Source organism: Lates calcarifer, linkage group LG21, assembly GCF_001640805.2.
Source record: "Lates calcarifer isolate ASB-BC8 linkage group LG21, TLL_Latcal_v3, whole genome shotgun sequence".
Lineage (NCBI taxonomy): Eukaryota > Metazoa > Chordata > Actinopteri > Centropomidae > Lates > Lates calcarifer.
This window is the reverse complement of record NC_066853.1, coordinates 6,108,278-6,132,349: the sequence shown is the minus strand read 5'-3', so window position 1 is coordinate 6,132,349 and position 24,072 is coordinate 6,108,278. Positions and strand designations below refer to the sequence as shown.

The window sequence follows — 24,072 nt, the reverse complement described above, 5'->3', positions numbered from 1 at the left end:
GTGTACTGAATGGATTTGCATGAGAGCCAGTGGGGTGACCCTGCTCTCTCACGCCAAGGCTTCTGTGGAACAAATAGGACTAGTCGGATGTCGTGACAGCACTCACATCAGTTTAAATACGAGTGCTGTGCTGCAGCCGCGTGTGTGCGTCTGTGAGAGTGTGTGTGTTTAAGCAAGCAGCCAGGCACGCATTTAGTCAGAAAAGCTTTGCGAGGCTTTGTATGTACGTATGTGTGTGTGTGTGTGTGTGTGCAGGACTGTGTGTTTCAGCCACTGAGCATGCAATATCTTGTGAGGTTTGAGGTTTTGTGAAGGGGAAGACAGTGATATTAACAGTTTAATGAGCACAGTGGGGTTCACACACACTGACACACAGGCCAAACGCTCCAGAGTTCCTTTGAAAAGGAACAGGTTTGTCCTGTAAGGCCAACCTGCCTTCTGAATAAATGAACGCTGTCACAGGGTTAAATAGAGTTCACCTTGACATACATCACTGCAATATAAATGAGCGCCGACCACAATTATGAAATATAACACCTCATTATAGTCATTATGCCGGAGAATATAAATAGACGTGTTGTTTTAGAACGTAAAATCAAGGACTGCTAAATGTTAGATCTAATTAATTATTTTTAGATTGTTTACCTAAACAAGAACTAATTCTACGTCTTATTCTCTTATCTGCATGCTCCCATTCTGTCATACAAAATTATATCACTTTTAATTCTCTTGTTTTTGCCACATAGCTACTGTATATTTTCCCGTGAATATAAAACCTTAATACGCTCACTACCTTGTTGTAAAATATTTGCAAACATCTGTTTCCCCAGCTTCCAAGAGGAGCCTTATATAAGACAATAAAGTTTAAATGGTGATGTGTTTTTGAGAGATTATTTCCTGAAGGAGACTCTGATGTCTTTCTTTTGAATGTCAGGTGATAGACAGTGAGCAGAATGAAATGTTACACACACACCCTGATATGAAAACACTTTATTCTAGCACAGTAATGTAAGTAATGATATATCTGAATAAAATTGTTATAATCAAATTGAGGTTAATGTGATGGATTATCTACCCAGGGTTATTTACAAGTCTCCAGAATGTGTTTTTAATTCTGCACAGCAATAATGAACTCTGATATGTCTAACTGTCCCGTGTGTTGACAGTGTTATCCTTTGAGGGTGTCATCAGTGTGTGTTTGTGCCATAGTGGTTTACTGCGCCTCGCAACTGTAGGAAAATTGCCATACAAATGTGTGCTCACTTTGCTTTGTGATGATTACAGTTTTCTGTCCTTGTGGTAGCGTTACTACATTTTCTAGTTTTAGATTTATTGTACTATGAAAAATGTTTGTTTTGGTCACAAAACCAAAGATAAACACTTTATGTGTTCGCAAGTCACGCTTATGGTTAGGCAGAGGGAGTGATTTAAAGAAGTCTTGCATGAAGACACTGAGGATGGAAAATTGCAGGTTCAGTTGTTTTGCATCAAAATCCATGGTGATTGTTTTTTTTTTATGATGTTAATTTCTTACTGTCATGCAAAAAGTTTCACATAATGCTAAATAATAAAATGTGAGGGGACGAAAGTGGGAAAAGAAAAAGCTACAATGCCAAATAATTCAAGTGTAGTGTTCTTTTAGAGGATAGTTTCAGTTTAATTCCAGCACCCAAAATGTTGGTAATACTCCCTAATTGTGCTGAAAAACTGTGTTTGCCCATAAGTACATTGAGTGCAAGAGTTGAACCAGGAAGTCAGTGTGTTGGGCACTTACAATTGACAATTTTGAATATTTTATATCTTTCAGCTTTTTTTTCTCTTTCATATCAGTTTAAATAACCTGAGGTTTTGTTTTACACCTGTGATATTGTGATTTGGCTTTTGTGATATTGCAGCATTCCCAGTATAGTGTTATTTCCTGTAGGAAAGATAGCCAAACCTATAAAAATAAGACCTCCTTAAAGAGTTCAACTGATCATTAAATCATTGTATATCAGTGTTTACAATTTATTAATAAATTTAGTCTAAAATAAAATACCTGTGAATTACTTTTAAGCAAGGGGTTCCCTTTAAACTGAACTCCCATTAACCCAGTGAGGTAGTCTGGATTTAGGGTGCCCACACAGCATCTGCGTCACCACACACCCGGAGGCGTGATGGCTGATGAAACACAAGGAAGACATGCGTCAGAGCGGCAGGACCGGGGAGATGCGTGTGATGCGTGCAGCGGATGACTCTCGCGTCGGAAACCCCTTTCACTATATGGCAAATCACGAAGGCATTTACATCTTTTGTTTGCCCTGGAGCTGTGAAGGGAGTCCTTTGAGCTGTGTCTCGGCAGAGCAGTAGCCCCATTATATGGGTGACACCGTGTCATACACACACACACACACACACACACACACACAGCCAGCCATCCTGAGGCAAACACGACTCTGGTCTCCTGAGAAAAAACAGAGAAGAGAGAGAGGAGGAGGAGAGAAAAGAGAGAGAGTCAAGGAGACAGGGAGTTAGTGCATGTGTGTGACTGTGAGTGAGCTGGCTGTGAGACATAATTACGGCAGATTAGTGAAGCCACACTGAGAACCTGAGTCGGAGCCGTCTGGACCCAGAGACAATGACCTCTGGCATAGAGGCACTAACACGTCACACACATACACACACACATACTCTTACAGACAAGCTTGGAAAGATCCTCACGGAAAGGTGGCGTTAAGTGGAAAAAATACCAGGTATCTACATGCTTACCGCCTGCTCGTAAATTCCAATCTGAGCTACACGTTTTTGAGTCTGTCAGCAGTTGTTCATCGCTTTATGAATGTCTATGGAAACGCAAAGTTCCAACATGAATAACACAAGTAAAGCAATGACCAGACATTAGGCCACTGTGATGAACCATCAAACAACAAGCACCTGTCAAGCAGACACACATACTACTGCACACATGGTGCAAGACTGCTATGGTGTTTAATGTAATTTCTGAATGTATCTTGAGTAAATCTGGTGTGACAATTGCTTTGCTGTGAAGAAAATGCAACATCAAATGAACTAACTGAAACTGAGATATGTCATCAAGGCCACAGTAGTCAAATCTGAACATCTGGAGCCTGTTTCACAAAAAAACACTACACAGATTACAAATGGGGATGAATCTGTGAGTCCTACAGGACTCAATTTAGTCATATTTCTTCATGATGATATTAATGATAAAAAATATATTTATATAGCATATTTCATAAAAAATGCAATACAATGTGCTAAAAAAATTAAAGTAAAATAAAAGAGTATTCAAGGGGGCTATTTTTAAGTTTTCTCTGGTGGTCATAGTCATTTGCGAAGGGCTTCAGACATTGTTGTGTTTACAGTGCAAGAGGCTAGAACACACCCTCTGAACAGTGCTACTTCTTCAGGGCAGACTGGATGCTACAGTGTGTCAGGCTGGCAGGCTAGAACTAGAAGGTAAGTAAACTAGTTTAAACCAGTCTGCTCTGCCTTTAGACAACCTTGTAAAGGTGTCAGGACTATTATATTCAAACAGATGCCATATTTATATATGATACAAACACATGACAGCATGTTCAGACAGAAAAGAATCGTACCCAGCACTGAACCCTGAGGCACACTGCTAACATTTTACTCTTTCTGAGTAAACTCCCTGAGGAAAACCAAGTAGTCTCAACCTTATGTATAAAATCTAATCCAATGCAGGACTGTAGAAAACCCAAACCTTGCTTCAAACCTTTCTATGAGTCTAATACAACCTTTACGTACCGGCTTCTATCGACTCTCACTTTGTTTCCTGAGCCACAGACAGACTTTTATTCCTTGTTTAAGATAAAGAACAGTCTGAAAAATTTAAAAGGTACACTGCATACAAGCAAAAGGACACTTGTTAGTGCAGTGAAACAGTATATAAGCACTCATGTTTCAGGTTCAGTAGACAGTTCTAGGAAACTGATGAGTTTGTTTGACAGAACAAAGAACTTCTAACTTTCTGTTTTCACTCCATCTCCTGAAAGACTGACAAACAACAAAGAATGCAGATTTTTCTTTTCTTTCTACAGAATGCCTTTTTAATTTCCTCCTCATTACTTTGTGTGTGTGTGTGTGTGTGTGTGTGTGTGTGTGTGTATGTGTGTCTGGGCAGCACTCCAGTCTGTCATCTCAATCTGATCTCTATCACCCACGGCTGTCTGGCTGGACTTATCTAGCCAGCGGACCACCCCTGCTGAAGGGAAGAAGCACACCGGAGCAACCACTCGCTCTACCCGCATTTTTACATCCTCCTTCCCACTTCCTTTTTTACTTCTTCTTTTTCGTTCACCATTCATTAACACCTGCCCCACTCTCCTCAGCTCTTTAGCCTTTCACACTATGTTTATTTTCTCACCTCAAATGCTATTTCATTCACACTCACACTTGTTGATAGTTCTACGGAAAGATCGATACCACTCTCATATCTGTTACTCAGATATGAGGCTACAGCTAGAAGACGTTTGTTTAGCATAGCATAAAGACTAGAAACAGGGAAGCTCACTACTTGACACTTGACACTCAAAAACCAGTATAAAAACATTGTGTTGTGTTGTTACAGGGCGTTGTGTGTTGGACTATTTGAGCTTTACCTTTGGACAAAAAAGAACTTTCTTCCTCCCGCTGTTCCTGATCTTTATGCTAAGCTAAGCTAAACATCTCCTGGTTGTAACTTTATATTTAATTGGTGAATATGAGAGATGTATTAATCTTCTCATATGGGCCTGGAAAGAAAGCCAATGTGTGCATTTCCCAAAATATGAAGAACTGTATTTCACTTATAATCTTAACCAATCATGAGAAATCATCAGAACATACATTAAATGTTTAGAAAAGCTGACTGAACCTTTTCATTTAAATCATAACAGTATCACTTTAATACTTATATAACATGCTATAATATGTACGTCACGTGAGTTATTTGTAGAAGTAGAGTGTGGTATGTAGAATTAATTTGTTTGGGTTCATTTTTCAACATATTCTGGTATATAAAGCATACCTACATGTACATTTACACATAGACAAGCTACATATGAACTCTATATAGATATACATGCAGTAGTATAAGGATACAGTGGTTTTGTTTGGTTTTCAGTCATGCAATAAGTCTTGAAGTCTGATCAGGAAATATATACATAGCGTTTATAGTTTTTGTTGTTTGATTTTTGCACATAGCATCAGTCCTGAGCAGATGTCTCTCTCACCACCTGATTTATGTCAGTGACGTCACGATCTGTGTTCCGGATAAACAATGAAAAAATAGTCTGGCAGCCCCAAGACCATTGAAATAAGTTAAATTATAGACCTCACTGCTAATGGAAAACTGCAAAAACCAAAACAAGGCCGACTCAGTGTTGATGGTTCCTTCCTCACTTCCTTGCTGTGAGATAAGGAGTTGGTCCGGCCCTTTGGAGGGGTGTGTGTCTTAATCAAGATCAGTCTGAAGAGAAACACAAGCAGAGTGAACAAATTAGACTTGGCAGAGACCAATGGGGGAGTTTATTAGGACTGGGATCTTGGAGGGCATATGGGGATATGGCTGCTTGCTTATATACAAAATTATCCATTTTAATTTTGCTGCTCATATTGTTCTGTCTGTTGTTGACTCTGGTGGGGCTGCCAACATTCAGGCGTAGCATTTCCTCTCTTAATACAGTAAGGAAAAAACGTAGAAGGGAGGGAAAAGACAAATTATTTCCTTATGAGCGCTTGAGTTAATGTATGTTTCTCTGTATTTGCCTCTCTATACCTGTCTAACCCATTCTTCATAGTTAACATCTGGTAAATTAATCTTTAATTCATCCCAGGCTAAGATCCAAAATCAGATTATAATCCTTTGATCATTAAATCTACCAGTGAAAGCTGAACTTGACAGTGTCAGACTGATCTTTTGCATGGCTAAACAAGGTGTTTGCATTTGAGCCGTCCCAGATCCATTTTCCCCTCAGTAATGCTCGCTGCATATCATAGTTAATTATCACATACAGCTACACACACATAAGAAAGAGCTGACATCGCATACACAGACACAGATGTGAGCGCTGGCTTTCACGCGCACAAATACACTCGAAAGCCCCTGAGCCAAGCTATGAATGCATTCTCTGTACCAGAAAGTGCACATTAACACATCTTTAAAACCTGACATTTATATCACTCCCCCTCTTGACTCCCCCTCTCAAAATTGTTTGCTATATTGGCTGTGGTGTTGCTGGCTCCATTTGAGTTCCCAGCTACTAATTAGGCATTTGTTTTGAATTTTTCTCTTGATTTTGCCTGGTCGTTACTTTACCCACATTTGCATGTGAAGCGCGGGGCACGCCTAGCCATTAAAACTATCTCAGGGCTCTTGGGGACGACGACACATCAATGACACACGAGAAGGAGCGACAGAGAGAGAAAGCAAAGGAGAGATGACAGATTATGACAAAAGCAACGTTCCTTGGAGGTTAAGAGGAGGAGTGACATAATGATAAATGTCTTGTTATTTAGAATAGAAAGCACTGTTGATGAGGAAAGTTCACGCAATCACACATCCAAAAGTCCTACAGCATAATCTCAGGGAACTAATAGGAAACATACAAAGACCCATCAATGTGAGCTCAATAGAAGTTTTATTTGAGGGTGTGATTTTCTGTTGAACACACTGCGACTAATACATCATTTCCAAAGTCTGTGTGAAAGTAGGACGCTAGCTGTGAGACTAAAGATACAGCGTTGTATAAATAAAGCTCGTGACACGCTGCCAACTTTAGATTCCCACTCATCAGCTGAAGTCGTGAAAGGTCCCTCAGCCCCAGCCTACAAACACTCACGCTGCAAACAGAACTATGACGTATTCACCACACGTCTGAGCATGTGTACACACTCCAAACTACACACATCACATCACATCACCTGTGTGTGTGTGTGTGTGTGTGTCCATCCCTATGTGTGTGTGGCTCCTGTGTTTCCTTGACAACCTGCTGCCGTTTCCCTTTTTGTTTGCCCTTGGAGCCGAGAGCGGACTCACACCAACGCAGGGATTGGAACAGAGGGAGGACGGAGACCGACATCGGCCCGTGCTTTTCATCTCGAGTGAACGACACCCACGGCTCTCCCACCTGCTCTCACCTGTCAAGCAGCAAATGTAGGCAGATCGTGCTGATACGCCTACAGGGAGGGAAGAGGAAAATGTGTTTCATCTGTGGGCTACGTGTTCTCAGAGTGTGGTTGAACTGTTAAACTGTATTCAACATTAAGTGCAGACTTGAGGTCAGTTTTGGCTTGAAGTAAAAATGTGATAGTTCAACATTTGATACCACCCTCACAACTGTCAAATAAACAGATATATATATATATATATATATATATAAGAATACAGTCAGCAGCTGGTTAGCTTAGCTTAGCAGAAAGACTGGAAACAGCTAGCCTGACTCTGAAGGTCTGAAGGTGATAAAATCCAACTGTCCACACCTGCAGCTCACTGCATAACATGTTTAATCTCATTTATTTAATCCACACAAAAACAAGGTGTAATAACAGCAAGTTGCAGTTTCACAGGGTTTAATGTGCCAGACTATTTCTTGGCTTCTAAAAGTTACTTCCTGAAGTCTCTGCTGGTTTCCTGGCAAACACACAGTTATGACATACTCCTCCCTAAAAACCACAACTTGTCATGTTTACAATTGGATTAAACAAATGAGATATAATGTGTTAGTTAGTTAGTATTGTTACCTTTAAACAGATCTGTTTCCCCCTGTTTCAAGTCTTTGTGCTAAGCTAAGCTAACAGGCTGCTGGTGGTAGCCATGTGTTTACCGTACAGACATGAAAGCGGTATTGATCTTCCTGACTAATTCTTGTTAAGAAAAGTGACTAAGCATGACGCTGGACACTTGCTTGCAAGAGCCATGTCCGGTCGGAGGTCAGGGTCAGCTACACTGTCATTATGAAACTGGTATGGATCTGCCGTTTTGGGCCGGGGACATCTGGTTCAAGGGAAAGAAGAGGAAAGAAAAGACAATGGAACAGAGCTAGGCAGTGTTATCTCTCACCACAGTAAAATCAAAACCTGGTGTTTATGTGTTATTTGTTTTTCTGGGTCTGAATATTGAGGGATGTGTTGCTCCAGATGTTAGAACAGATGCAAGAATTTGAACCAGAGAACAAAGGAATTATATTAAGAGGGACGAAATGGGCAATCTCTTGCACTGTAACAATATCGAATCTTATCTACTTATAATACTAATGTTTTAGGTAACTCAGTTTTTCAACAGAAGCTATACTGGAAATAATGTCCTCCTGATACATGCATTTAACTAGTATCCACATTAACATGTAATTTACACTTCAAAATAACAAAAGGGACCCACAAAACTAAAGTATCATCAGTAGTTATTACAGCAACAGTGCTTTTATTCTGTTTCATTGTCATGTAAGCTATTTATTTCAAAGGTACAAAAATCTTCAGACATTACAACAGGCTATGCAGTGATGAAAATGTATATCCTGCCCGTCATGCTGCTTTCCACTGTACTCACTAACCTTCTCTCACCATGCAGCTGTGTTTGGCAGTCAACATCAGTTGGCTGGTGAGTACAAACAGCTTAAGACTGAGTCAGTGAAAATGACCTGAAACACCCACCATCGTCCACAACAGAAAAGCAGAGAGAGAGATATTTTGGAATAGAAACAGAGCAGAGCAGAGCAGGGCAGGTAAACCTGTCCCCAGTGAATACAAGGATCTGTTCCTCGAAGCCTGGTGTTTCTTTCCCTCCATCTTACTTGTTTAGGGTGTGTGTAGGATATTTGCCAGACTACCAGACACTGTAGCTCTGAGCCCACCCACCCAATACCCTGTAACCCACCACCCCCCACCCCCTTTAGCACCTTGTCAAACTACAGTGTGTGTGTACATGTGTGCTGTTCAGTCAGGCGGGACATTGTGACTGCCAAAACAATATCAGATGATTGGGGACCATGACGCCCCCCAAGGCCTGTTGCCAAGGCTACGAGAGAAAAGAAATAACAACAAACATTTACCAATCATACAGACAAATGACAGATCCAGGCCGTCAGAGATTTACTGGCTTCCATTCTCTGCAAGTCACAGCTAACAGCCTTTTGTTTTAATCTAACGCTGATAGAGTCAGTCACAGTATCTTCTGCTACATTTACATTTGAAGCATTAAGAAGTCAAGCCAAAAATGTTGAGGTGTCCTTGGTATTTGGACAGGGCAACTCTCTGGTTGGGTGCATAAAGCACATGAATTTGACACCAGTGTCAGAAAATGATTAAAAATGGTTGTCAAAACTTCCCAAAGCCGGAGGAGACATCTTCAAATGTCTTGTTATGTCTGACACCAGTCAATTCTCCATGATATTCACTTTACTATTATAGAAGACCAGAATATATACAAATTTGAGAAGATGAAAACAGTGGATTGTTTTCTTTAAAATCATTCAAAACAATCAATTATCAAAACAGTTTTTCAAAACAATTTTTCTGTCAATTGAACGGTTTATTTATTGACCAAATTTTGAAACTCTGGTTGATATCAATGTTCTAACCTGTACATTCTCATTAAAAGAGCAGGTCCTTATTATCAAACTACTTGAATCCAAATTTTAGTTTTAATGCTGAACTGTCTCTTAGCAATCAATGTTTAAAGACAAAAGTGAAAGAGGCGTTGTTCAGGTGTGATTTGTTTTCTTGTGCAACATTTAAAAACAGAAAGAAATTTGTTAATACAGGATGAATTCTCATCTGAAATATCTACTAATGAGGTTGTGAGAGGACACTAACCACTGTTAACAGTTAAAGCTGTTAAAAAAAAGAACAAAACAAAACAAATGGAAGACAGTAAAACACTGGGCAACTCTGTTGACTAAATGTTGACATTTCTGTTACTCTTTCTAGTGGATCAGAGGTCTGACTTGAATGATATGGATCTAAAAACATCTGCCATCTGGACAGATGCCATTCTATCCTCCTGTCTGCCTTTGAACAAAGAGTGTCTGAAGATGGTGAAAGTCAATCAAAAGTCATAAAGTCTGAGTGAAGAAACACAGTACGTGTTGATGTATGAGTCTCTCTGTTACAGACATTACAATTATTACTACCCTGCATCTTCAACCTCATTCTACACCAATGACCTTTACTCAGCTAGCATTTCTCAACATGGGGCTGACCCACATGGGACCCGATTACCAAATCTGATGACCACACCGCTCATACAAGACGTGGGAATGGGGCACGAGTCACACAGTGAGTCACGGAGATGGGTAGTCATTGTTTACAGACACTTATCTCTGGAGAAGTATTTGGAATTTAATTCTCTGTCCTATCTATACAGCTATAAGACACAAAAACCTACAGTGTTAAAGCTCATGCAAACTAACAGGGATAAAAGGGTTTTCTTCTATATATTATAGTATGTGTTATTCACATGGCAGCAATGTAATGTCATGTAATATTTGGAAATTGTTGAATAATCTATCTAAGAAACAAAAATGCTGCAAATGAGCAAATTTGAAGCTGATGTGAGCAATGATGATGAATTTTCAAAGGATTTTTATCCAAAAATAATTTTAACATCATCATGTGGGAAGAATAAAATGTGTTTGAAAAGAATTAATCTGTTCACAGCAGGATGGGAAAATGTTGTGAGGTCAGATTCTCTGGTCATCCGTGGAAAGTTTCGACAATGACCAGTGGAGAAAACAACACATGCAGTCACCTAGTAACACACATGCCTACAACCTGTGCACTCCAGCATCTCCTTTTACCAAACAGTCATTAGAAAATAGTTGCTCTGTAGGTCAGTAATTTAGCAAAGAAAAAAATGAAGCCCATTACACCATTGGATATATACATGAAAGGTGAGTCACTTTAACTCCAAATTGCAAACTAGGGTACAGAGTTTGCAGAGCTGACTGCAGAGGGCTGGAATGCAGGCCTGCTGTGGCTAGTTAGCCAGCCAGAGCTAAGTAGCATGCAGCACCAGTAAATAAAGTGCAGTCTGTGCTGTTCTGTTACATGGTCTGTTCTCTTCTGGTCTCCAGGATAATCAGGATGAATGGAGAGCAGCTGTTTTTGGGGGGTGGAGGAAGTGGTGGGGATGAAGGGACAGGCAGGGAAGAGAAGGGGGTGTGCGAGAGAGAAATAGAGGAGGAAGATTTTTAACATGGGAAAAGAATGTGGATGCAATGAATGGAAAGGGAACATGCCCAGGGCTACATGTAAAAAAGAGAGAGAGAGAGATTCGGCCTGATACATAGGAGCTGCAGTGATATAGGAGGTAAAAGTGCAGGTGTAACGTAAAAGATATAATTAGAAGCCAGACGGATGTGGTTTCTGTTAAAGAGAATTTTTATGACTTTTCCTCTTTCAGGAATTCTCCAGGAGGAAGAGAGGCGGCAGCGTGTGACACAAAGGTCAACCTGGCAACCCTTGAAGTCGTGAGTTGCCGGCTGTAGTCATTCGCAGGGCTCCCCCGAGATCCCTGTCTATGTGACTCATGCTACGACAGTAAGATGTGACGTGCAGCACTAAACTGTGAAATCACGATCATCATGCGGGATCATGTAGTCTGTCCCGTTCACTGCACTTGACTTCATCTCCCTCGCTCTCTTTATCTATCATTCTTACTTCTAAGGCAATCTCTCTGACCTTTTTTTTAATGTCCCAGATCCCTAAGGCCCTTTCTCTTCCCTCTGCCTGTCACCAGTCCCTTTCAGTCTCATCTTCTCTCCTTTAATTTCCCTCCCTATCTCAGTTTCCAGATCTCCCTCTTGTTGCCTATGTGACTGCTGTCCCGTACAGAGAGGGAAGGGGGAGCAGCAGCAGCAGGAGCAGAGGAGACTGAGGGACAGAAAGAGGGAGAAAAGAAAGTGGTGCAGAGGAGGGAGGGAGGGAGGGAGGAAGGGATGAGTTTCACAGACGTGCCACCAAGCTGTACACATTCTTCAAGGGTTGTGCATCCTGTTCTTTCGTCCCCACCTCCACCAAGGCTCACACACCGTGCTGCACGTACACATGCCTCACACACACTCCCACCCCCCCACCCCACAATGGTGCCCACTCTTCCTCCAGCATACTCCCTATAGGACAGGAAATGGTGACTTTTTCTTTCTTTCATTCCTCCTTACTTTTTCTGTTTGTTCATTATTGTTTTCGTCTGCACACTGCTTCCTGCACCACAGCCACCACTGGTCTTTTGTTTTTGCCAAGGAGAGCTGTTTTTCATTTTACCTACACAGAATCCTGGCCTGGATGATGGGGAACACAGTCATTTTGATAAGCTGAGCTTTGCAACTCTTCCAACCTCCCTTTCGTCTCCATCAGTGCTTCCCTTTCATCCCTGTAACCTATCATTGCATCATTTGGCCTCTAAGGCTTAAACAGCAGACAGGGACATGGGGAGAGAGATGAACAAAGAGAGAAAGGAGACAAATGAAAGGAAGTAAACAGCCAAGGAAACATTAGTAGGATGGTGACTTAGTACCGGTCTGAAAATAGTTTGATTTGGATGACATTTACAGAAAAAGCTGAGTTATGTAAATCAAGTTAAAATGTCATTTAACATAAACATAATGTATATCATATGCCTGTAGCTTTGGTCTGTTTTTGGTTGTGAAATGGCCCTGATCTGATGCTGACTAACACTTCTCAGTTTTTTGTTTCAGAATAAGTTTTAGCATATTTGGAGTCTAATTGCACATAGTGACATTTAAATGTGAAATGGCTGAGAGGTGACAGCCCCAAAATGACACACTTGTTGTTTATTTAATTATGACATACTACTGAACGTATAAACATTCTGACAATTCAGATTGTTGTGTTTTTCATTTTTACATCATCATTTTTACTCCACTATTAAAAATCTGGATGAATGAGTCATGGAGTCAGAGATATGAATATGTTACTGATAAATGAGTCACATCAAATGGCCCCCAGCTTTCCACCAGTAATTCTATCCCCGTTATTTTGTTAACATGAGTTAAGCATATGTTTGGGCCTCTGTGTTATCAGCAGAGGTGTGCATGTGCACATTTAGAAACATTTCTTCCCAGAATCAATGTCCTGGTTACTCTGGATCATCCACAGAACTTGCTGTGAACTTGCTGAGAGCACCAAAGGTGAACTCTCATTCACCTCTATACGAGACATTTCTCAGACTTCTTTCAACCAAATAAAAAATAATTTATCATTTAACACAGGAAAGCTCTTCTGTAAGTTTAAACGTTTAGGTGTAATTAACAACATACTAATAATGACCACTATTGCTGGTAAGATAATCCTCACTAATAATATATGGTTGTGGCGATTTTGGACAACAAATTTCTAGTGAAAAGATGATTAGCTTATTAACAATAAGCAGGCTAATGAGCACACACACCCTCTATTTTGTTCTTTGAATGGTGAATTTGGACAGTGTAACTTCAAGAAGAACAAGAAGCTACCTTCCAAAACAACACAGAGTTCTTTTCCAGTGACATGTGGACCTGTTTCTTGTTGCTGCATTTTAAAATAAAGCACACAGAGTTTACGTGCAGTGAAATGTGCTTTATAAATAAAATTGCCAGTGTGGACACTGTGGTTCTTCCCTGGAGCAGAGGAGCTTCTGTTCCATTCGGGGACAAGAATAGGCTCTAACACATTTAGCCTCAGTTGCAGACTTGGATGGATGAACAAGACATATAAGTTCATTTATCATGTCGGGAGGGCCAGACACATTATATGAAGAAACACTGCAGTGCAGAACGTGAAAGTAGGATGGGTGTGATGATTTGGCAACTGCTGGAATTTAGTCACTGTATAGTCTAATTGTTAGAGGAATATACACCTCTGAGTAAATAAGGGGTGGAGAAGATTTATAATGTTCTGGGTAAACCAAGTGTCTATGTGAACCAGATTGAAAAAACAGCGTAATGACAAGATGTTCAAGACTGAGCGAGTATCTGTGAAAAGCCCGTGTATGTGTATGTGTGTGTGTGTGTGTGTGTGTGTGTGTGCACAAGCTATAATCCTTGAGGCCTTAGGGAGGTGCACACACATTCAGTCTTTTCCTGTTGCTTCCCATTAATTCCACCTGTATACACTGGGAATGAGCCCCTGCTGGCCCTCACCCTTCCTGCCTCCTCCCTCCTTCTACTCCTCCCTGACGCTAAATCCCCAGATGTAGGCTTACTGAACACCCAGAGAGACCCGGTCTGTTCTCTTCTGCTACATGCCGTTCTTCACCACACATTGTGTTTTCAGCCACAGCTCCAAATATCACAATTTGAATGGGCAGGATGAGCATATTTATTCAAATCAACATTTGAATGGCCATTTCGCTGGAACATGTAAGACAGCTAACACATGGCTGCTGAACTTTTGATAATGTTGCCATGGGAATGAGCACTGGCACAGCGCACAAGGCTCACAGAGCTGAGGTTTTGCCAGCTGTGCTGAACATTTGCATTGTGTGTGCCTGTTTGCACTGCGTGCACACGCGTGCACACACACACACGCACGCACGCACACACACACTAAAGGAACCTGTAAAATAATGTTGATTTGAATGCCAGCCAAGGTTGGGAGGGTCACTTTAAAAATATTCTCTATCACAGTTGTGATTACCAGTGTACCAATCTGATTACTCTCAGCTTCTCTCACTTTACTTAGATTTCAGGTATAAAGGAGTGGGTAATGAGAAATTAAAACTTCACACAAGATTAAATGCAAGTTTTCTATGAAAATTAAAAGGCGCTATATATAAGGGTTTGCTATCACTACATAGGCAACATTAACATAAGCAGCTGTTTACTAAATATGAACTTTAGCCATTGTTGCATTTACAAGACAAGAGGTTAGAGTACGCCCTCTGGGCAGCACTACTTCTTCAGTCTCTCATGTTGGACCGAGGTAAGACTGGCTGCTACAGTCACTCACAGGACAGGGCTAGCTGGTTAGCATGCTAACATCAGTAGAAGAAAAGTGACAGTAATAGAAGCAAAACCAGAGTTAACATTGGCATTGCTTTCCACCACTGGAGACAGCTCTTGGTGAGTAAATGATTAAAGTTGAATACTGAACTTGAATACTGAGCAATGTTTCTTCTAGACTGGTACATAAACGACTGTTAATGCTAACAGTGGCTATGTAGCCATAGCAAAAACTTACATATAGTACCTTTAATGTACATAAACGAAGTATGGCTGTTTGTTCTTATATTCAATAGAGATACTGTAAATCCTGACAAAGTTTCCAGTACAACACAACCCAGATTACATCAGCAATCAAAAAATCAGAGGGCTATAAACATAAAACATCACACTGAACCGCAACTCTGCTTTTAGTGCTTAGAAACTGGCAGGTGTAATCATGCCCTTTGAGCAGCTGCAGAAAAGTACTCCCCTAACTACAGCTCTTTCCTGATAGAATGATACAGGACAACATGTATCTATTCTGAAATACATACTGCCATTTGATGATAAGGCCTGAGTTGTCTAGTTTAACATGTAGTGTGAGAAACAATTTGTGAAAATGCTTTTTAGAAATTGGTCTAGACTAGTTCTGCGTAATGTCACTCATTAGATATAATCCAGCAAACACAAAATACATAATACCTGGTCATTGTGTTATCCAACACACACAGCGGATACTGATGCCTAATATGGCCTGAAGGAAGAACCTTGAAGAGATTTGAAATGTTATTACTGACATTTTTAAATCCCTTTGAATCTCAGACTTGTCCTGCTGGTTTATGACTCAGTGTTCACCAGACAACACAGGAATGAGTGTTAGTTTTATCAAGATGGGACAGCACACAGATAAAAAGTGTATAGTCATGGTATGAAAGTGATACCAGATTCCTCGTTTTTCAGTGTGTTTGAGAGAAATGTCACACATTCTCTTTAAGGGAAACGTGGGAAGATTGATGGTGTTTTTCTTGATGACTAATAGGTGAGTGGGCAGGTGTGGTCCTCCTACTGTACATTTCAACCTTTTTAATATGAAGAAATTAAGAAAATTAAGAAACTAATATATAAAAGTGACTAAGAAACTTTTTCCAGGTGAGTGAGAAAAGAGATTGGGTTTAATCTGGGCACAAGAACTGGTGAATAATTGAATTTGGACAAACAAGCTGTTTTTTTTTCTGCTCTCATGTCTGAGCCATGGCTGCAAGAGAGGATCATGATGTTTTAACATGTGCTTGTTAAGCCTCAATTATTAAGGCAGGATCCACAGCACTGTGGCACGGCTAACCTTTTGAACTCAGCACAGACGAGCTTGCTTTGCATGCACACTGGCATACATGCGCCTGCATGCACGCACGCTCCATATGGCACAATTAACCTTTTGAACTCCAAACAGACACACAGTCAGACGGCTGCACCTGAACATACAGATACACACACATAAACGCACATCCTTAGACCTTTACATGCAACCTTTTCCGAGTACATTGAAGGATACTAAATAAGTTCCTGATTAGAAGCCATCTTTCCTGTCTTTCTTCCTTGAAAGGCCACATTATACATGGTTCGATTGGAGAGAGCAGAGGCTACCTGATTCTCACGCATTTGAATAAGAGTATACTGCCAGGGAGAGGAAGGAATACTGTGTTCTTGGGAGTGGCAAAGTCCTATTTTCTATGCTTTTAGTTGCCTCTTCAAAGTATCTTCATATACCAAAGATGATGTCCTTTGAGGATTCAGGCTCCTTCATTGTAGACAGTATGTACATAGAGAACATCTTAGCACAGTTATCATAGAATTGTTTAATGTTTTTCCCATTTCATTTCATCAGATGCATGTTTTGCATTTAAAATGTCAACACTTTCTTTAATGTACAACATGGCTTACCTTTGGTTTTCTCTGTCATCAGGTACACTGCATAAGGACTGATGCAAACTCCAACCGGCACATCTAAAGAGTCACAAAGTCACAAAAACACATCAGAATGACACACACTCAAGTTTCCTCCCCTGAAATATGTTATAGATAAGCAGAATATTCAATCTAGTTTCAAATTAAAATGAATGATTGGGATTTATGTCTGACTCATTACACTATCCATTTTAATTTCTATTCATTTCTAATTCATTCAGTAAAATAAGGCACACTGTCCACATACATATCAAAGACCTCTTTTCCATCTAAAGCTAAATTGTTTGCTTATGACCTGAACAGTTGCTAAATGTGAAAATTTCATGTTGCAACATTTATTGGGTTTTGTTTTGTTCCATTACTAAGAAGGTTCAAACAAGTGGTTATGTTTCAACTCCCTTCTTAGTGATGGAACAAGGCCAGGCCTAAACATAGCAGCAGTGATGCATTTGAAAACTAAAACTTATGAGTATGCACATAGCATTAGTCACTGGTGGACTGTAAACCTGTGTACAAGAGTCCTTCAGCAGGTTCAATACTACAGTTGTCTCCCTGCCCCCTGTCTGGTGCAGACAAGCACTCCAAAAGGATTAGTTCACTTTAATTTGAATTTTCCCGCCCACCTGGGCTCTTAACAGGCCTGTTCCTGAAGTCTCTTTGTCTTCCCATCTCTCCCTGCCTCCTCTTCCTCATCATCTCCGTCTCCTGTCCTCCACCCTGCCTGATTCAAGTCCTCTGAACCCCAATTAGATAAACAGGAGATGACAGCAGGACTGGTGGAGCACAGCCAGAGAGATAGATGATGATAAAAGCGACAGAGAAGGAGGGGGAGAGAGGGAGAGAGAGAGAGACAGAGAGAGAGAGGGAGAGAGAGAGAAAGATGGAGTTGGACACACAGACACAGGGCCTTAATTTTGTATCTGCTCAGATCAAGCACAGTGATAGTTTTTTTTGGTTTTTACACCTGCATGTGTTTGGTACTTTAATGCCTCATCATGACATTGCTTGCCATAATGTGGGAGGGGAATGCTCCAGAAGGAAATATCAATATAACTCAGGTGACTCAGAGGAATTTTGGTATCATTATGGTATCCTCCTCACATGTCACATTTTGGCACAGGTACTGGTTTTAAACCCTTTTGTGGTTTCAGGTGGCAAAAACAAGATGTAGCCTTTGTCTAAAACCTTTTGGAAACTTCAAAGTTCCATCCTCAGTATCCACAACAATAAGCTCCACTGTGGTAAACTTTACCACCAAATCTTATGAGAGAAGACAGGTGAACATTTTGCATTTCTGTTTGGCATGTTGGCTGTCAGGTTACACTACTACCTATTGAGAAATAAAACTTGCTGGCTGCAGGGAATTACCACTCTATACTGTACAGTTCCATTTCCTAAATTGTTTACAGCATTAAGGGGAAGTAATAAAATGGCAGGAAAAAAAGAAAATAATATGAGAGCACAAAAATAAGTGCTGGAGATAATTAGAAAGTCATAAACCAAGGATGCAGAAACAGTCAGATGAACCACTAAATGGTCAGAAATATTTAGTAAGACGCAAGTCATGAACTCTCTCTGTTGGACTTACCCGTGACAGCATGCACATGCACATGCACAGCCGATTTCTTTCTGTGGTCATGCAAAACGGTGCCTAAAGCTCAGCCTCAGGCAGGGTCTTAAAGGTCACGATCTCTATGCTGCTTTAGAAGGTCGCGCAAAGTTCATGACACAAGCCAGACCATATTTGGCTGCTGACTTTCTTAAAGGCTTAGAGCTGAAATTTGAAATGATAGAGAGGGAGGGAGGGGAAAAAACAGCAACTGGAATGTTCATTGGTTGCAGCTGGGCATCGTTGGAGCAATATGGAACTAGGCTTAATGCAGGAAGTGTGTGTGTGTGTGTCTGTGTATCTTTGTGTGTGTGGTCTGTGTGTGTACATCTGTGCATGCATGTCAGTGTGTTTATTTGCACGTGCGTGTCAGAGAAGAGGAATGAGATATTGGGTTAATACGGACCAAAGCTTAGATATTCCCAGATACATGTGTCTCTGTGAGTGTGTGTGTGTGTGTGTGTGTGTGTGTGTGTGTGAGAAAAGTAAACACATGTATGCAAGCTCCACTGTGCATGCGTGTCTGCATGCATGCCAGCATGTGTGCGAGTGACAGCGATATTAGAGCAATATGAAAAAGCTTAAGCCGGAAGTATGGGGCTACAGTATGAAACCTGTTGGCTGAACAGACCAGGGAGGCAGAGAGGAGCTGAGCAGAGCAAAAAGGAGCTACTCTTTAAAGCAACTGAAAAGCTCATTTTGAAATATAATCACTACAAAATACTTTGATGAGATTTAAATACCACTGCATTCTGAAATATTTCACATTGAAAACCATCAGTATTGAGATGCGTGATTTGAATGCTTCTGTTTGAAATTTTCAGTATATAATCTAAAGTTGTGCAAACTTGACAGAATTGAACAGACAAGATTATTTTTTCAAAAACTGCAAAACTTAAACCTCTGGTTTGAATTCAGAGCAGGGCTCATGATTCTGGGGGAAAAAAATGAGAATCACGATTTTTTTTTTTTTTTTTTCACGATCACGATTCTCTCTCACGATTTTTTTTTTCCCAATATGTTTTTTGCACTCATTTACCAGATATAGGAGGAAGCAGAACAGGAAATATAATGGTGCCTGAAATAGGACAAGCCATTTCCTTGGCTAAGTGATAGGTGATCGCGTCTGTAATTTCTTTGTGCCTGTGGGAGTTTGACGGTATTTTTGATAGACTAACGGAATGTCGGTGGACGAATAGTTACACTTTTTTAACTGCCCCAGAAATCACACACAGAGCACTGCAGGAGAAACAGGATGTAAACTTGACAACCGGACCTGGCCGGACACAGTTAAATCAAAAGCTACCAGTATTATGACGAGTTAAAACCGTGTCAGCAGACCGGCAAGTGTTTCCGCTATGTACATTTAGTACAGAATGAACTACCTAATCTTTTTTCGGCATGAGCACAGTTGGGTGGTTCTTACCACGATCAGCGAGGTTTTCCTCTGGATGAATTTTATTTGTCTTAACACACCTCCTGGCCTCACACTGTGATTAATTCCCGTCAGTCATTCGCTCTGGCAGGGTTTATTTCTACTGCTCTGAGTCACATGGTGTAACCACGCATTGTCATTTGCTGAGGGACAGGATAGTGGCGTTTGTTTTGTTGAAGCTGATGTCCCTGATGAAAACGCAAAAGAATCATTACCATTTAGAAATGAGATTGCATAGAGCGCTGAATCGCGATCGCGATTTTAATACGATTAATAATCGTGCAGCCTTAATTCAGAGGTATTTGATTGCAACATTAGGTACCCAGCAGAGATTAAATTTTACAATTTGGCATTCAGCTGTTTATGAAATTTCTGTTTTTACAGGCCTAATTCCAGGGGAGCACGAAAGAAACTGCTGAAAACAACAGGAAAGATCCCATTATTTGAAATAAGATGGCTACAAAGAAGCAGATCGGAAAAACGAGATAAGAATTTCTGTGACACAAATTTCTTTGCATCATTTTATGCAGAAAAACACACTGGAAATGAAACACCTACGCATAGAGAGTCATATTTTAAATTGAATTCTCCTCATTTTTCAAACACTGATTGGTTCATTTCAGGTAAATATGTATTTTTAGAAGTGAATCCATCTGTACAGTTGGACACAGCAGTTACATCTGTATGAGTTTTTCAGTAAGTTGTATCTTATGTGGAGAAATAACGTGTGTGCTCGGTTCCACAGTGTGCAGCAGATTAATGGAGGTAATGTTCTGCTGCTTTTCTTGGTAACAGCATCATCTGCTAGAAGCTAAAACAACACTACAAGACTATTACAACCCCTGATTGAAAAATCAGTGAAGGCAATTTTGCACACACTCAATCATTGCAAAACTGTGTGTTATAAATAAGTGTGGAGTGTTTAACTGTCTCATTTCTCTACAAAGAAAACTCCTTTTTACACTCTGAGTAATTTAGATTGCAAAGTTTAATAAGCTTGATTCAAAATGATGTGTGTGTTTCTGTGTGTATGTGTGTGGGTGCACATTTGAACCTAATGTACAATGAGACCCAAATGAATTATAAATCCATCCAAAATGATTTGGATCTGGTTTAGAAGCCTGGGCTTCATTCAGAGTCTTACTTTAGATGTGGAGGCAGCATTGTAAGATGCATAAACACACATATGGTTGCAATGGAGCTGCATCAAACATCATCTTGACTCCTTTGAATAATAATATAAAGTTCTTTCTTGGTCATTGCTCTCATGAAGGCAATACTTTATCTTTCTCTGACACACACAGTCTCTCCTTCTGCAAGCTCATCTATCCCTCTCTGTTTTTTTTTTTTTTTTTATCTCCCCCCTGTGTTTCCCTTGTCTCTTTCATCTCTTCTCCCCTCTCATCCCCGCACTCTGCATCTACTCTCTTCCCCCTCTTCTGTCCTTTCCTCTTCTAACCTTGGCCAGCAGGTCTACAAAGTAGTGCTTTCTGTGTGCCAGCAGCAATTCCTGGAGGGCAGTCAGGCAAACAAACCCAACCTAGTGCCCGCTGCATGACTCACAGAGAGACAGAGACCAAGAGAGAGAGAGAGAGAGAGAGAGAGAGAGAGAGAGAGAGAAGAGGGTAGAATCATTAAGATGAGAGAGCAAAAGGATTTTAAGCTGTTAAAAGCTGATGAGAGGGGGCAGGTTGGAAAAGGAGATTGGAAAAAAAAGTGGAAAGAGAACGAAAGGCTGTAAGAGAGATTAAGAGGGGGAAGCTAGGAGAGAGAGGCTGGGAGATAGAGAGAGAGAGAGAGATGGGGGCAAACAGAGGGCAACCTGCACGATCTTGCATGCACACGAGAAGAGCAGACAGGCACGCAGCTCAGCGAGGAGGCACGAAGAGAGCAAAATAACTCCTCCTCCCACTCGCTATCCCTCTCTATCTCCCCCCTATCCTGTCCTTCTCTCTATATCTCTCTCCTGCACCCCCCCTTCTCCTCTACCAAAAAGCAAAGCTCAGCACAAAAGTCCTACACGACACGGTGACCTGAGGCCGAGCAGAGAGGAGCGCGGCAGGGAGGGAGGCAGAGTGTACTTGTAGCGAAAAGAAGGAAATAGGAGTAAAGGGTTTTTAAAATCAGCTTTGATTTGAACTGAATCACTTTTTTTTCTGTCAGTAAGAATCACAAGTACACAATATCTTATTTTAAGGAATCAAAAAGCTTGGGAATAACTGCTTTAAACCAAATTTGTCTGTGAAAAGAGAAACTAACAGGGCCTGAGCTAGGCCTTTAGGAAAACTCAAATCAGGGGGGACAAAACCCATCACCCTCACATACATTTGAACAGAAATGATTCTTATCATTCTTTGGATTTTCCAATTAATATATATGACATGAACGTCTGCTTGCAGCTTCAGTGCCATCTTCACACATATACGGCCACATGGTTAAGGGAATAGCTTACCAAAGTGTGCAGTGTGCAATGATTTCTTGGTGTCTTGTTGTCATTCTGCAAGAAAAAAAGTTGAGACTCCAGGAAGTCACTGCACCTGGCCAAGAAATAGTCAGGCTCATAACGCCCCCGTATAACCACAGATTTTCGTTTTTACACTTCTGTTTTTGTGCAGATTAAACAAACAAGATCTCACACGTTAAGTTGTGAGCCTTGGAGGTGCTGGTTGGCAGATTTTGTTGACCTTCAGACAGAGTAATGCTAGCTGTTTCCCCTTGTTCCAGTTGCTGAGCTAAGCTAAGCTAAGCTAAAAAGGTGCTGGCTGCAGCTTAGTATTTAGACATTTATAGATACGAGAGAGGAATCAAGCTTCTTATTCAACTCTGAGCTTGTAAACAGTGCAAAAGTGTATTTCCCAAAATGTTGAACTATTCCATCAACCCCAAAATAAATATAAATAAAAGAAGAAAAAATGTAAAACTGAGGACATGACCTCATTGTCCTAATTGGTAGCTATGGCCCTGGAAACAAATAGAAACCTGCAAATGAAAACAAGCGTGAGAGAGAGAGAGAGAAAGAAAAGCTAGATAAAAGGATTAGGCACAGACAAACAACAGATGAAGTGCAAGATACGACGGGAGGGAGAAGTTTGTCTGTGAAATGAGAAGTGAATGAGCTACAGAAGAGGAGAGAGGAGGGAGGAGGGGGGTGGTGGCGCTGAGGTCTGCTGTTTGCCCTATGTGAGCCGTCTCTGGGCTGGGAGAGACGGCTACCTCCGCCAGCCTCCCTCTGGACTGCATTAGACATGGAAGTCAGATAATACACTGCGGGGGTTGATGGTGGTGGTGGGGGTGGAGTGGCAGACAGAGGGAGAGCTGAGTATGAGAGAATTCTTTTCAGATTTTAATACCATTTGACCAAGACAAGAACAAATAATTAGATGAACAAAACTAATACCACGTAGCTCTTATTGAAACCAGCAGCGCAGTCAGCGGCAGACAGTTACAATAAGCAGAACTACTTCTTTCACTGCATATTTTAGTGGCCAGGAGTTCTGTAAAGCAACAGTTCAACATTTTGGGAAATACTTTTACTCACTGAAGCATAAAAACAACAGTTCATTGTTACTGGGAGTTATATTGTTTCTTGGTCTTGACTAGTTACTGCTGTGGTTGTCTGCTAACTGTAAATAGTTTGGCACATATCTGCCCATAAAAACCACCATGTGTCATTTTAACTCAACAGTTTTTGTAGAGATATGACATGGTACAGATGGGCTAGCGGTTTCCCTCAGTTTCCATTCTTTATGCTATGCTAAGCTAACATCTCCTGCCACTAGCTTCATGTTTACCACACAGGAATGAGTGTGGTATTGATTGTCTTGTCTAATTCTTAGCAAGAACGTAAATAAGTACTTTCTCCAAAATGTCGAACTATTAAAACTCTGTTAAGAAAACTCTCTTTGTGTTTGACTACACAATTATGATTTAAGTAGCTGCTTTTATACACGTTCTAAATTACTGTCTAATGAATGAAGTCTATATTGTGCTCATTTTGTAGTGACCCAATTAAATCTCCCCCAGATCCCACTTTGAGAGCCTTTTGTGATTAGTCTGATCTTTGCAGGAATATTTAGGAGTTAGGTTAGCAAAAAACTATGACCACCACATGACTGGTAAATCCAAATTTACATGATTTG

General features: G+C 40.7%; 1 long non-coding RNA gene across 1 annotated transcript; it reads right to left on the bottom strand.

The window, feature by feature from the left end:
- Positions 1-1,998: 1,998 nt before the first annotated feature.
- LOC108873759 (uncharacterized) lies at positions 1,999-20,011 on the bottom strand. Its single transcript, XR_001959536.2, has 3 exons — positions 19,925-20,011; positions 16,866-16,928; positions 1,999-2,443 (listed from the first exon to the last, which is right to left on the bottom strand). It is a non-coding gene; the product is annotated as an uncharacterized LOC108873759 (long non-coding RNA).
- Positions 20,012-24,072: the final 4,061 nt, after the last annotated feature.